This window comes from Nelumbo lutea, chromosome 1 (genome assembly GCF_056320005.1).
Source record: "Nelumbo lutea isolate HS-2025 chromosome 1, American lotus-T2T, whole genome shotgun sequence".
NCBI lineage: Eukaryota > Viridiplantae > Streptophyta > Magnoliopsida > Proteales > Nelumbonaceae > Nelumbo > Nelumbo lutea.
The window spans coordinates 214,895,249-214,912,081 of record NC_142684.1 but is presented as its reverse complement, the minus strand read 5'-3'; positions in this window follow the sequence as shown (position 1 = coordinate 214,912,081).

Sequence of the window (16,833 nt, the reverse complement as noted above, 5' to 3'; positions counted from 1 at the left end):
TGAACCATGATAAAACGTTGGTCAAAGGCTGTGACAAACAATTGACCCAAAAAGATATCAACCTAATTGCTACTTGTACCATTATTCGTGACAATTACGGATCACCGGAATCATGGATAGCAATAGGAAAATCAACATTAATTCAGTTTGTCAAACTAATTAACATCAACATCCAATAAAAATATGCACAAGAATCAATGAATACTTGAATTAGAAAGCAAGAAAAGAAAGTAACTACAGAACCTCACAATGACACAATCGAACCTCCCCCTTGAACTAGAAAAAGAAGCTTAGCTACTCATGATCTGCGCAATCTCCATGCTTTTCTTCTCCATAGCCGAACTACCTTCTTGAGCTTCTTGGCCTCTTGATGATCTCTTGGATCATGGAATGAGTGATGCTAGAGCTGGTTCGCCCCCCTCTTTATATAGCCAAAGGAGAGGGCTGTTTTCCAACTCCTTCTAGGAGATTATCTTATCTTTAGGGAGTCTTGATCTTATCTTCTTTGAACTAATCCTATCCTATCTCTTATCTAATCCCCAACCTTCTTATCCTTATAGGATTACATTCAAAGTTTAGATCTAATAAGACTCTCTCCCTCTTGGGAGATTACATTCGAATTAGGACTCTAGACTTTTGTATCTGAGTTGGGCTTCTCTGCTACTTGGGCTGCTTCTAGGTTCTTCTACGAGTTGGGCTTGAGCTGTTAAATGGGCCTGGCTACGACATTGCTCCGACTTCGGGCCCGGTTTCGTACTCGATGTGGACCGAATCAATCAAAAACCCAAAACATAAAAGTTGTGGGCCTTTCGTTCTTCTTTCTAATGCTTCTTGAATTGGCCAATTCGGAGTCCGGAATTGTGAGTTAGGCCCAGATCACTGACTATCGCCGAAACTGTGCAAAATCACCCGAATTGGCATGCTTCCTTCCAATTGCCTTCTTTATTGCCCTGAATCGAAATACAAGAGTAATGAGTGCATTTAAGTGTTAAAAGAATAAAAAAAATATGAAAATTAGGGGACAAAAATAGGGTTCTTTTCAGTCTCATCAAATCCCCCCACACTTAAACTTTGCTCGTCCTCGGGCAAGGCAAAAACTCACGTAACACAAAAGAAACCAACTACTGATTTTCAATATTTCTTTTTCTCTACATGAGGCCTGGTTCATTGCATGCTTTAGTTCAGACTTGGTAATCTTTCCCTTTTCATCTTTTTCTCCCCTTTTTCTTGTCCAAGAGTGATTGCAAATCACCATTCCTCATGGTCCCAATTTAAATCGTTAGTCAAGGAGACAAGCCTTCCAGGGCTGAAACTCCTTGGACTGCATGGGTGCTCATTACTTTTAACAAACCAATTCAGCCAGATGCAATTACTTTCCTTTGAATCAAAACAAGGTGTGCTTATTGCCAATAGCTTGCTATGTATCACATCTCCACCACTTAGTGTGAATTCCTAGGATCTGAAGGTGAGAATGGGGTTGGGGTTCTAAGGTGAGTGCATTTTATGCTCCATCTCACCCTTGCCTTCTTTTCAAGATGTGAGTGCATTTTATGCTCCATCTCACACTTGCTTTCATTTCTAGATGTGAGTGCATTTTATGCTCCGTCTCACATTAGTCACGATTTTTTTTCACAAGAATCACAGGGTTTCACTGCCTGATCCATGAATTCATTGATCGTGGTCTCTATATGCCTAACACAACAAGTTCTAGAATAATCAACCCAAGTTTGACAGATAATTATGTGAAATCAATCAAACCCTTATGCATCTTGCCTATTGATCGATTAAAATCATGAGGTACCTTATGCAGCCAAGAAAGATTCAGTTAGTCATGCTTGCATCCTATCTTATCTATTCAGCCTAAGCACATGATTCTTGATAAGTTGAAATCATTCAAGGATATGCTTTCAGGGAGCAGAACTTTCAAGAAGGTAAGGTATCTCAAATTTCCATCAGATTTCCCTAATCCCCCCACACTTAAGTTATATATTATCCCCAATGTATGTGATTATGCATAAAGTAGAAGGATTTGGGGGTACTTCCCTGTTTGTCTTGTTGGGTTCCTGCTAAACACAAAAATCAAAACCAAACAAAATAACAAATTAACTAAACATAATGGGTTGCCTCCCAGAAGCACAATTGTTTAATGTCGTTATGCTCGACGTCCTCCTTTGCTACTTTAACTCTCGTGGTTGCAGCTTTCGGTGTTCTCCCCTTCCATCCATCATGGGCGGGTTCAAATTTGGAATAGGGGCCTTGGTATCCAATTGTGCACTCGATTCTAACTCCTCATTCATATCTTTTTCAAAAATTTCCTACACAGTTGGATCAAAAGTGTCAACCGAATAGATCGAATGGTCTTCAATTGGGTACTTCATAGCTTCAAAAATATTAAATTTAATAGTCTCTCCATCACATTTGATGGAGAGGGTACCCTCATCCACATCTATTTTGGTCTTGGCCGTTTTCATGAATGGCCGACCTAATAGAAGTGGGGCTGAACTCGTGGCTGTCTTCTTCCATCTTCAGGATGTAAAAATCAGCTGGAAAGATCAAATCATTAACCTACACTAATACATCCTCAACAATCCCTTCTGGGTATGCATTAGAACGATCAGCCAATTGAATAACAACTCTAGTCTCTTTTAACGGACCCAGTCTCAATGCACAGTAAATCGAGTATGGCATGACATTAATAGATGCACCTAAGTCCAGCATGTCACTCTCGATTCGTTTATTGCCAATCACACAGGGTAGGGTAAACATACCTGAATCAGCATGCTTTTCTGGCAGGGTCCTCTTGATCACGGCTGAAACGTTCTCTCCAACTCCTACCTTAATGGGGCTTTTGTTTGAGTCCTGTACCTCCTCTTCTTCTTGTCTTTTTTCCGCCTTCCTTGGTGAGGTGGATTCTAGCTGCAGTTCCTTCCCGCTTCTCAGCACCACTGCACTTACATTTTCCTTGGGGTTGACTACCGTTTCTGATGGTAGTTCCCCGGAGCTCTGCGCCTCCAACTTACTAATGGAAGTGGCAAGTTGGCTGATTTGGTTCCCCAAATTCTAAATGCTTGCTCTTGTTTCCTGTTGAAATTGCTGAGTATTAGTAGCTAGAGCCTTAATTGTATCTTCTAATGACGTACTTGAATTCGGGGGTTGGCCTTGCACTGTGATGGGTGTTGAAAACTGGGGCTGTCAACTGAAAAAATGGGGCTGATATTGCTGCTGTCCTCCTGGGTTTCCGTAGCTTAGATTTGGATGATCTCTCCACCCAGGATTGTAATAATTGGAGTAGGGATCATTCTTTCGTTGGGGCTGCCTTGGGAATCCTCCTACGACTTTTACTTGCTGCATCGATCCATCTTGTAATGATGGACACATGTTCGTAGGATGACCATGGATCGAACAGATACCACACACCTTAGCAGTTTGTAATTGTCCTGCAGCTAGTTGCCTAACCAAAGCAGTTAAGTCAGAAATCTGATTTTCTAAATTTACATGGCTTACCTCATTTGCATGCCTAATGGGACCATCTGTCCTTGCACCGAACTGCTGTGAATTTTCGGCCATGTTGGAAATTAATTCCCTAGCCACTTCGGGTGTCTTGTTCACTAGAGCTCCTCCACTGACTGCATCAACCATACTTCTATCCATGGGCTGAAGCCCTTCATAGAAGTATTGGATTAACAATTGTTCAGGAATTTGGTGGTGGGGACAACTAGCAACAAGTTGCTTAAACCTTTCCCAATATTCATATAATGTCTCACCACCAAACTGCCGAACTCCACATATTTCTTTTCTTATATTCTCAGCCTGGGACGCAGGAAAATATTTATCTAAAAATATCCTATTCATTTCATCCCATGTGCGTACAGAACTGGGAGAGAGAATATACAACCAATCCTTTGCTTTATCTCTTAAAGTAAATGGAAAGGCTATGAGTTTTACCTGGTCCTCGATCATACCATGGGGTTTCATGCTTGAACAGACGACATGAAATTCCTTTAGATGTTTGTGAGGGTCCTCACCTGGGAAACCATGAAACAGAGGTAATAATTGAATCAAACCAGATTTGAGTTCAAAGGCTACCTCAAGAGTGGGGTACGTGATGCATAAAGGCTGTTGGTTAATTAATTGGTGCAGCCAACTCCCTTAATGTCCTCTCTCTGTCAGCCATTCTTTCTACTTCTTCGAAGATGGGAAAATCACAAGTGGGTAGATCAATATCTGAGTTCACCCTTTTAGGTGAACGATCCTTCCTTTGCTTTGCCTCCTTCCTTAAACGACGGGTGGTCCTCTCAATTTCGGGGTTGTACTGAAGTTCACCTCGTTGAGAAGCACGAGCCATAAACAAGAAGATTAACAAAAGAAGGTAATAGCTAAGAAATTAACATTGCTCCCCAGCAACGTTGCCAAAATTTTGACGGGTTTGTCGAAGCCCTCAAAATTAGTACTAGTCCCACAATAAGATATTTGCAGTAAAAGTGGTACTAGGTCGAATCCCACAGGGAGCAAATCAGTAACCTCTTAGCCAAATGGATACTATAATTGAGTGGGGAAATTTAATAACTAGAATTAAAAGAATAAGAAAGCACTTAAACAAACAAGAGAAAAATCAGTCTTACCGAATTTTGGTTCAAGGGTTCGGGTTGAATCGATTGGCCATCGATCCTAGGTACAATTCAGCATTCTTGCAATTCAAGCATTTAACCTTAGATTTACAAGGATAGCCATAATAAACCTTGTGTTTTCCTAATTCAGTTGACCAAACCCAGCATTCGATCAACACTTATCACCACTCAATTGGGTACGATAGCGTTCCATGTTAAACAATGATAGCATTAAGATTTGTGAAAATAGTTAAACCAAAATAACAATAATTGAGATAGCTGCAATTATTGAATTTTGTTCCATCGATTCCTTTAGATTGAACCATGATAAAATGTTGGTCAAAGGCTGTGACGAACAATTGACCCAAAAAGATATCAACCTAATTGCTACTTGTACCATTATTCGTGACAATTACGGATCACCGAAATCATGGATAGCAATAGGAAAATCAACATTAATTCAGTTGTCAAACTAATTAACATCAATGTCCAATAAAAATATGCACAATAATCAATGAATACTTGAATTAGAAAGTAAGAAAATAAAGTAACTACAGAACCTCACAATGACACAATCGAACATCCCCCTTGAACCAGAAAAAGAAGCTTAGCTACTCATGATCTGCGCAATCTCCATGCTTTTCTTCTCCATAGCCGAACTACCTTCTTGAGCTTCTTGGCCTCTTGATGATCTTTTGGATCTTGGAATGAGTGATGCTAGAGCTGGTTCGCCCCCCTCTTTATATAGCCAAAGGAGATGGCTGTTTTCCAACTCCTTCTAGGAGATCATCTTATCTTTAGGGAGTCTTGATCTTATCTTCTTTAAACTAATCCTATCCTATCTCTTATCTAATCCCCAACCTTCTTATCCTTATAGGATTACATATATATATATATATATATGTATATATTAATTTTGCAAAAACAAAATTCCAACGATTGAAATCAATTGCCGGCAGTTTGGTTTCCATCAGAGAGAGTGCATTCCCGACCATTACCTTTGTCCAACAAAGGGGTTGATCCTGTCACTATGATCACCCACTCAGATGAATTCTCAGATTGTCCCAACATACCCAGGTTTTGATCCCCGCTAAGGACCTCACTGATTGGCATATCAAAGACAACCCGATCCAACACCTAGTGAAGTGTCATAATCGAGTCTAGGGGTCAGGTGTAACTTTCCAGTTTTGCCCATCTATCTCCACAGTCCAGGGCAATACTGGAAATCTGGTCTGGTTCAAGGATTCGAGTAATCCCATACTGCATGTGCCTTGGGTCTTACCCTGGTGGCCGAGACATGCCATCCCAACACTTGGTGGCACACCAATATCAGCCTCGGTAGGATAAATCTCCCCAGACTTATCCAATTGACTGTGAACATTTAAAACTAACACGAGCCTCTATAAGTGTACAGTTTTAGGGTCTTACACAGAATTATACCAAACAACATGAATCAAACATGCACTTTATTTATTTACACTAAATAACAAAAGTACATCAAATCGGATTGAAGCTAAGGGCATACAAAACTGTCTAACAGTTCATTTATATAAACCAAATCAAATAGGAGGTGGCAAAACTCCGAATTGCATTACGCATAATAACTCATAGACAATATGAAAATAAAAACAGCTTGGCTGAATTAAATAAAGATCAATCCATGGTCGTGGTTAGGCTTTCCACAGCCCTAGTTACAAATAGATTAGTTCATGATAAAGGAAATTAAACAAGCAAGGTATAAGAAATACTCATGATGTCGCCCCTTGAGGTTGAGATCGATGAACTTCTTCTCCTTGCTGCTGGTTTCCTCCTTTTCTCCTCTTGCATTGCTGACTGCCTTCTTGAAGGCTGAAGCTTTCTTGAAGGATTTCTCCTTGATTGCTCCAAAGATTGATTGATGTTAGTCTGCCCCCCCTTTATAAAGTTTTAGGAGGAGGAGTTGTTTCCAACTCCTTCTTGGAGTTCTTCCTCAAAAATAGAAAGTCCTAATTATTTTGATATAATCCTATCCTATCTCTTATCTAGTAATCTCAATCTTCTTTTTCTTTATAGGATTACATTTGAAATTTAAATCTGGTAAGACTCTTTATTCTTGCATTCGTATTGGGCTTTTTTAATGAATTGGGTCACTGCAAGGCTTCTCTGCGAATTGGGCTTCAGCTATGAGCTTGGCTTCTCTACGAATCTGCTTAAATTTGGGCCCGATTTTGATCTCGATACATTCTGGAGCTATCAAAACTCGAAACATGGATGTTTTAGAGTTTTTCCTTGTCTTTTCAATGCATCTTGAATCATCTCAATCAGATTTCGGATGTGAGAGTTACGCCCAGATTACTGAACGGTGCCGAAACTGTTCTAAATCGTCCGATTAGCCTTATTTTCCTCCTAACACCTTCTTGTTTGCCCTGAATTGAAATACAAGAATAATGAGTCCAATTAAGTACTAATTAAGTATAAAAGACTGAATATTTAGGGATAAAAATATGATAATTTTTATTCTCATCAAATCCCCCCACACTTAAGCCTTGCCCGTCCTCGGGCAAGACAAAATTTGAGCAAAAACAAAGAAAACAAGAACAAATAAACTATCCTTCCAATCCTCAAACTCAATCTTCCTTCATCTTTTTCTACAAATATTTTAGGTTAACTATTGCAAACCGTTAAATCAACATGACTAGGTTATACATGATTCACCCATCAACCAATCCATTTTCTTGCTACTACAAACCAGACAGTAAACTAGGGAAAACATTTTTATTTCCTCTTTTTTTTTTCTCTTTCTTTTTTTTTTCCAATCCACTCTCTTTTTCCTTTTTCTCTCCTTGGTGGAAGTGAGTGCATTTTATGCTCCATCTCACTTTTTAGGACTTAGTCAATGAGTGCTTTTGATGCTTCATCCCACTTTTTAGGACATAGTTAGTGGGTGCATTTTATGCTCGATCCCACTGTTTGAATTGCTGGCTAGTAGGTATATTCTTTGCTCTGTCCTACCAATTGAATTGCTTGGTAAAATATTTACCCTATTTACTTAAACCTGAATTTAAGAGTAGCTTAACTGGAAATGATTTCAGATAAGTCCTATACTCTTTGGTCATACCTCATTACTAGGTTCACAAGAATTTTCATAGAACATTGTTTAATTGATTTCAAAAGAGTTGAGGTTTTAAATTTTTTTTTTGAATTAAATAAAATCCTATACTCTTCCCCCCCCCCCCCCCCCCCCAAACCAACAATTAGTCTATGTATTGTCTTCAATGTAAGGTAAAAAGAAAAGGTGGAAATAACTTAACTATAAATGCAAAAAAAACAAGAAGAAAAGAAAAACAAACTTCCCTAGGTTGTCATAAACCGGATCCTCCAGGTCTTGTAGTTGCAACTTCTGATGTTTTCCCCACTCATCCATCATGGGTGGGTTTAAATCTGGAATAGGGTCATGCACAATGGATGGGAGGAGTTTGAACTGGAGGTGTTTCACCCCTAGTGCATGTCATACACTAATTAATCTAAACAAAGCAAGAATTCGAATAAATTAAATGAAGAGCAAAATCCAAATTAACCAAGATTAACAATTTGTAATATTATTTTCGGATTAAATCCCCAACAACGGCGCCAAAAACTTGATAGCTATAATTATATAACCCTAGCAAGTGCACTAGTTATCAAGTAGTATAAAAATATTGTTCCCACGAGGATTTAACAGAATAAGTATTAGAACTATAGCTTCCCTCAATTATTTGAACAACCAAATTCTAACAATAGGAATTGCTGAAAATTAAAGATAGAAAAAGAAAGAACAGAAATAAAGTCAATCAATGACTAAACTTGCAACGATTTAATTGAAAGTGCTAGAACTATTGGTCCACCCAACCCTTCCAATGGATATCAATTTATTAGATTAACCAAGATAATTTATTATTTTCGTAAGCTGAAGTTTTTCCAAATTTATTTAATATTCCCTCTCAAGATATATTAAATCTACCTTTATCAAGTAACCCTTCGATCTCTCGACTAGAGTTCTCGTGTCAGAGATGCAGTAAATTCTATGGAAAACATGTGTCATCAGATGAATCATGTATATATATTCCTATATACCATTCAATTCACACTATGAATTATTTAGTCTTTTATATGAATTCCCCTTCAGATTCATTCATATAAACCAAATCAACTTGGAGGTGGCCAAGCTCCTAATTGCATTACGCATAATAACTCATAGACAATATGAAAATAAAAACAGCTTGGCTGAATTAAATAAAGATCAATCCATGGTCGTGGTTAGGCTTTCCACAGCCCTAGCTACAAATATATTAGTTCATGATAAAGGAAATTAAAGAAACAAGGTATAAGAAAGAACTCATGATGTCGCCCCCAGATGTTGAGATCGATGAACTTTTCTCCTTGCCGCCGCCTTCCTCCTTTTCTCCTCCTGCGTTGCCGACTGCCTTCTTGAAGGTTGAAGGTCTCTTGGAAGATTTCTCCTTGATTGCTCTAGAGATTGATTGATGCTAGTCCCGTGCCCCCCCCCCCCCCCCGCCTTTATATAGTTTCAGGAGGTGGGGCTGTTTCCAACTCCTTGGAGTTCTTCCCCAAAAATAGAAAGTCCTAATTAGTTTTGATCTAATTCTATCATATATCTTATCTAGTAATTTCAATCTTCTTTATCTTTATAGGATTACATTTAAAATTTAAATCTGATTGGACTCTTTATTCTTGCATTCGTATTGTGCATTTTTAACAAATTGGGTCACTGCAAGGTTTCTCTGCGAATTGGGCTTCAATTATGATCTGGGCTTCTCTACGAATCTGCTTATATTCGGGCCCGATTTTGATCTCCATACATTTTCTATCTATCAAAATGCAAAGAATGAAAGTTGTAGAGTTCTTCCTTATCTTTCCAATGCATCTTGAATCAATTCAATCGGAGTCCGGATATAAGAGTTATTCCCAGATTACTGATCGGTGCCGAAATTGTTCCAAATCATCCGATTGGCCTTGTTTTCCTCCAGACACATTCTTGCTTGCCCTGAATCGAAATATAAGAATAATGAGTCCAAATAAGTATTAATTAAGTATAAAAGACTGAATATTTTGGGATAAAAATATGATAATTTTTATTCTCATCATATCCCCCCACACCAAAGCCTTGCCCGTCCTCGGGCAAGACAATTCGAGCACAAACGAAAAAAAACAAGAACATACAAACTATCTTACCAATCCTCAAACTCAGTCTTCCTTGATTTTTTTCCACAAATTTTCTAGGTTAACTATTGCGAATCGTTAAATCAACACAACTAGGTTAGACATGACTCACACATCAACCAATCCAATTTCTTGCTACTACAGACCAAGTAGTAAACTAGGTGAAACATTTTTATCTGCTCTCTTTTTTTCTCTTTCTTTTTTTTTCGATCCACTCTCTTTTTCCTTTTTCTCTCATTGGTGGAAGGGGGTGCATTTTATGCTCCATCTCACTTTTTAGGACTTAGTTAGTGGGTGCATTTTATGCTCCATCCCACTTTTTAGGACTTAGCCAGTGGGTGCATTTTATGCTCCATCCCACTGTTTGAATTGCTCGGTAGTAGGTGCATTTTATTCTCCGGCCTACCAATTGAATTGCTTGCTAAAATATTTACCATATTTACCTAAACCTGAATTTAGGACTAGCTTAACTGGAAATGGCTTCAGATAAGTCATGTACTCCTTGATCGTACCTCATTACTAGGTTCACAAGAATTTTCCTAGAACATTGTTTCAATTGATTTCAAAAGAGTTGAGATTTTGATTTTTTTTCTGAATTAAATAAAGTCCTATACTCTCTCCCCCCCCCTACCCCACCCCACCCCACCCCCACACTTAGTCTACATATTGTCTTTCATGTAACGTAAAAACAAAAGGTGGAAATAACTTAACTATAAATGCAAAAAAACAAGAAAAAAAGAAAAACAAACTTCCCTATGTTGTCATAAATCTGATCCTCCAGGTCTTGTAGTTGCAACTTTCGATGCTTTCCCCTCTCATCCATCATGGGTGGGTTTAAATCTGGAATAGGGGCCTGGATAATGGATGGGAGGAGTTTTGTGTGAGCTGGAGGTGTTTCACCCCTAGTGCGTGTCATATACTAATTAATCTGAACAAAGCAAGAATTCAAATAAAATTAAATAAAGAGTAAAATTCAAATTAACCAAGGTTAACATGTTCTAATATTATTTTAGGATTAAATCCCCGGCAACGGCGCCAAAAACTTGGTAGCTATAATTATATGACCCTAGCAAGTGCACTAGTTATCAAGTAGTATAAAGATATCGTTCCCACGAGGATTTAACAAAATATGTATTAGAACTATAACTTCCCTCAATTATTTGAACAACCGAATTCTATCAATAGGAACTACTGAAAATTAAAGATAGAAAAAGAAAGAACAGAAATAAAGTCAATCAACGACTGAACTTGCAACGATTTAATTGAAAGCGCTAGAACTATTGGTCCACCTAACCCTTCCAACGGATATCAATTTATTAGATTAACCAAAATAATTTATTATTTTCATAAGATAAAGTTTTTCCAAATTTATTTAATATTCCCTCTCAGGATATATCAAATCTACTTCTATCAAGTAACCATTTGATCTCTCGACTAGAGTTCTCGTGATTGAGATGCAATAAGTTCTATGAAAAAACTGTGCCATCAAATGAATCATGTATATATATTCCTATATACAATTCAATTCACACTATGAATTATTTAATCTTTTATATGAATTCCCCTTCCGGTTCATTCATGTAAACCAAATCAACTAGGTGGTGGGCAAGCTCGTAATTACATTACGCATAATAACTCATAGACAAAATGAAAATAAAAACAACTTGGCTGAATTAAATAAAGATCAATCCATGGTCATGGTTAGGCTTTCCACAGCCCTAGCTACAAATAGATTAGTTCATGATAAAGGAAATTATACAAACAAGGTAGAAGAGAGAACTCATAATGTCGCCCCTTGAGGTTGAGATCGATGAACTTCTTCTCCTTGCCGCCGCCTTCCACCTTTTCTCCTCCTGCATTGCCGACTGCCTTCTTTAAGGCTGAAGCTCTCTTGAAGGATTTCTCCTTGATTTCTCCAGAGATTGATTGATGCTAGTCCGCCCCCCCTTTATATAGCTTTAGGAGGAGGGGCTGTTTCCAACTCCTTCTTGGAGTTTTTTCTCAAAAATAAAAGTCTTAATTAGTTTTGATCTAATCCTATCCTATCTCTTATCTAGTAATCTCAATATTTTTATCTTTCTAGGATTACATTTAAAATTTATATTTGATAGGACCCTTTATTCTTGCATTCGTATTGGGCTTCTTTAACGAATTGGGTCACTACAAAGCTTCTCTGCGAATTGGGCTTCAGCTGCGAGCTTGGCTTCTCTACGAATCAGTTTAGATTCGAGCCCGATTTTGAAATCGATGCTGTCTGTATCTATCAAAACTCAAAACATTAAAGTTGGAGAATTCTTCATTTTCTTTCCAATGCATCTTGGATCATCTCAATTGGAGTCCGGATGTGAGAGTTATACCCAGATTACTAAACAGTGCCGAAACTGTTCGAAATACAAAAATAATGAGTCCAATTAAGTACTAATTAAGTATAAAAGATTGAATATTTAGTGATGGAGGCCCATCTCACCATATGGGGGGCAGTTCATAGGATAAGGGGTCCTATCAAGATAAGGATAATTCAAGAATTCAAGATCCATCAAGAATTCAAGAATTCAAGGTAAATCAAGAATTCAAGAATCCAATGTATATCAAGAATTCAAGAATCTAAGATAATTCAATAATTCTAGATATATCCAGATCCAAGATTCAAGGAAGTTCAATATCCGAGGTAATTCCAAGAAGATAGGATAACTCATGCACCCAGGGAGATCGGACGGTGAAGATCAAGCCCGAGTGTTCTGTCCTATCAAGATCAAGATCAAGAAGAGTTCGATCCTAGCAGATTAGAGATCTATCACAATTGTTCTTTCCTAGTTATTCTACAATTTCCAAATATATTATAAATATTGTTATTTTCCAAGATAATAGACACTTCAGTTTTTTGTCACCTTTTCTCTCTCTTCTAGATGTTTACGTTTAGCTTCGCTAGAAGTTGGTGTTCGCCCAGTGCTTGCATAGCCAGACCAGTTTTCATTGCTTTCATGCTGCGTCAGGTGGTATCAGAGCAGGGAGTTCGCCCAGTCAAATGGTCAACCAAGACGGTAGCAGTTGCAACCCACCCTATGACGGAGATCAGGGGTTACAAGCTATTTGGAGAGCAATCGAAGAGCAGCGCACGACCACACGTAACATCGAACAACAGTTGGCAGAGATGGCTGAACAACTGCGGACCTTGTTATGGGAGGTTGTTCCACGAAACCAGGAAAACCCACATCCAATCGAAGGAGATGACCTCAACAGACCACCCGTCAATGTTGCATCCCAGCATCCAGTTCTCGATGATGAAAGTGATGACGAGTTAGAGTTTGGTGTTGCTCCAGTTATTCCCGGCAACGGCAAAAATGGCAGGAATTGGTGCAACCTAGGTAATTTCAATCCTCACCAGAATAATGATGAATTTAAACTCAAAGTAAACATTCCTACTTTTAGTGGGGATCTTGGTATAGAGGGACTTCTAGATTGGATCACAGAAGTCGATCATTTCTTCGAGTACATGGGGATACCAGAAGAACAAAGGGTAAAATTGGTAGCTTTTCGATTAAAGGGAGGCACATCTGTTTGGTGGGAACACATGAGAGAGACTTGGATCAGAGAAGGAAGGGGTCCTGTTTGAACCTGGAGGCACATGAAACGACTTATAAGAGGTAGATTTTTACCCCCAGATTATGAACAGTATATGTTTGAATCATATCCACAGTGTGCGTGGGGTTCCCGGAGTGTTAACGAATATACATCTGAATTTTTAAGATTAGCTAAAAGAAATCAATTATCTGAAAGTGATAACCAGCAGGCAGCCCGTTATTTGGGCGGTTTGAGGCCGACTATCAGAGATAAAATTGGCATCCATATGGTTCTTAGTGTGTAGGAAGCAAGGAACCTAGCCTTGAAAGCTGAATTAATTTTCTAGGAAAAAGCCCGTAGTGATAATTATCGCCAGTACAGCGGGAGCGACAACAGACCGGCAACTGTCGACAGGAACAAATCAGCCCCGATAGTACAACCTTCTTACCCGGCAAGTACAGCTAACGCCGGTAAGGCCATCACGGGAGAAACTACTCGAGGTAACCCTTCCAACCCTCCTAAACCCAGTAATCCTTATGCAAAGCCTGCTCCTTTTAAATGTTTTAAATGTAATGAGGTTGGGCATATATCCAGTGACTGTCCCAGAAGGAAGGCAGTTAATATGATAGAGAGGGAGGAGGAAGAAGATATTGAAGAAGAAGTATATTGTGGACCTGATGGGGAAGATGAAGAAGGTCCATACGAACATGAAGAATATACATGTGTTGTGAGAAAATTAATGCTGTCCTAAAGAAATAAGGATACCTCTCAAAGGCACAGATTGTTCTATACTAGATGTACTATCAAGGGTAAATTATTTGATTTAATTATTAATAGTGGCAGTCAAGAAAATATTATTTGCAGGGATGTCATACAAAAATTACAACTATTTCCTGAAAAACATCCCAACCCATACACAATCGGGTGGATCAAGGAAGGTGGCGGTGTACGGGTGGAGGAGAGCTGCATGGTACCATTTTCTATTGGTAAGTATAATGATGAAGTATATTGTGATATTGTAGACATTGATGCTTGCCATATTTTGTTAGGTAGGCCTTGGAAATTTTATATAGATGCAAGACACATGGGTAGGAAAAATACCTACCAACTTGAAAAAGAGGGTATGCGCTACACTTTGTTACCCATAGCTGAAAAGAATGTTCCAAAGGCCCAAAAAACAAATGAGAAAATTTTCCTTACTATTACACATCATCATGCTGAAATTGAGAAGGGATGTGTCCACTATTGTGAGTAGATGTTATATTTGTTAGACAACTAGGGGACAAACCCAAAATACTGGTCTCTACATACCTCTACCCGTTCCTACTGTTATTTGGGAAGACTTGTCCATGGATTTTGTGCTAGGCTTGCCAAAAACCCAAAGAAATATGGACTTCGTCTTCGTAGTGGTTGATAGGTTCTCTAAGATGGCTCACTTCCTTCCATGCAAGAAAACAATAGATGCATCAGCGGCAACCAAATTATTTTGCAGGGAGATTGTCCGTTTACATGGGGTACCCAAGACTATTACATTAGATCAAGATACAAGGTTCTTAAGTCACTTTTGGATGACCCTGTGGAGGCTATTTGACTCATCACTAAATTTCAGTAGCACATCCCACCCGTAGACAGACGAAAGTGGTGAACCGGACCCTTGGTAATTTAATTCACAGTATCTATCGGGAGAGACCGAAATAGTGGGATTTCGCCATAGCACAGGCTAAGTTCGCATATAATAATGTAGTCCATAGCTCTACAGGTAGGTCTCCATTCTCCATTGTCTACATGAAGGTTCCTAATCACACACTGGGCTTAGTGAAGCTACCCAAAATGCCTGGTGTCAATACCTCCATAGAACAGATGGCAGATCTAATCCAATTCGTCCAAGAAGCCGTGAAGCAGAGACTGGAACAAACTAACGCCAAGTACAAGTTGGCAGTAGACAGACATCGTCGGCACAAAGTATTTGATGTCGGAGATGAAGTTATGGTATTCTGGAGGAAGGAAAGGATTCCCGTGGGAAAGTACAACAAGCTATAGCCTCGGAAGTACGGTTCATACAAGATCATAAAGAAGATCAATGACAATGCCTATGCCGTGGACCTACCAAATCATATGGGTATCTCTAAGACATTTAACGTGGCTAACCTTCATCGCTACCTACCAGAGATGACACTTGCATATCCTAGTCACGACTCGGGGTCGAGTTCTTCCCAAATGGGGAAGAATGATGGAGGCCCATCCGATCATGGAGGCCCATCTCACCATATGGGCGACAGTTCATAGGATAAGGGATCCTATCAAGATAAGGATAATTCAAGAATTCAAGATCCATCAAGAATTCAAGGTAAATCAAGAATTCAAGAATCAAGGTAAATCAAGAATTCAAGAATCCAAGATAATTCAAAAATTCAAGATACATCCAGATCCAAGATTCAAGGAAGTTCAAGATCTAAGGTAATTCCAAGAAGACAGGATAACTCATGCACCCAGGGAGATCGGATGGTGAAGATCAAGCCCAAGAGTGTTCGATCCTATCAAGGCCAAGATCAAGAAGAGTTCGATCCTAGCAGATTAGAGATCTATCACAATTGTTCTTTCCTAGTTATTCTATAATTTCCAAATGTATTATAAATATTGTTATTTTCCAAGCTAATAGACACTTCAGTTTTTTGTCACCTTTTCTCTCTCCTCTAGAGATTTACGTTTAGCTTCGCTAGAAGCTGGTGTTCTCCCGGTGCTTGCATAGCCAAACTGGTTTTCATTGCTTCCACGCTGCGTCATTTAGGGATAAAAATATGATAATTTTTATTCTCATCAAATCCCCCTACACTTAAGCCTTGCCCTTCCTCGAGCATGACAAAATTTGAGAAAAAAAAAAAACAATCTATGCTACCAATCCTCATACTCAATCTTCCGTCATCTTTTTCCACAAATATTGTAGGTTAACTATTGCGAACTGTTAAATCAACACGACTAGGTTATACATGACTCACCCATCAACCAATCCAATTTCTTGCTACTACAAACCAGATAGTAAACTAGGGAAAACATTTTTATCTCCTCTCTTTTTTTTTCTCTTTCTTTATTTTTTTTTCGATCCACTCTCTTTTTCCTTTTTCTCTCCTTGGTGGAAGTGAGCGCATTTTATGCTCCATCTCACTTTTTAGGACTTAGTCAGTGGGTGCATTTTATGCTTCATCCCACTTTTTAGGACTTAGTCAGTGGTGCATTTTATGCTCCATCCCACTGTTTGAATTGCTCAGTAGTAGATGCATTTTATGCTCCATCCTACCAATTGAATTGCTTGGTAAAATATTTACCCTATTTACTTAAACCTGAATTTAGGACTTGCTTAACTAGAAATGGCTTCAGATAAGTCATGTACTCCTTGATTGTACCTCATTACTAGGTTCACAAGAATTTTCCTAGAACATTGTTTCAATTGATTTCAAAAGAGTTGATG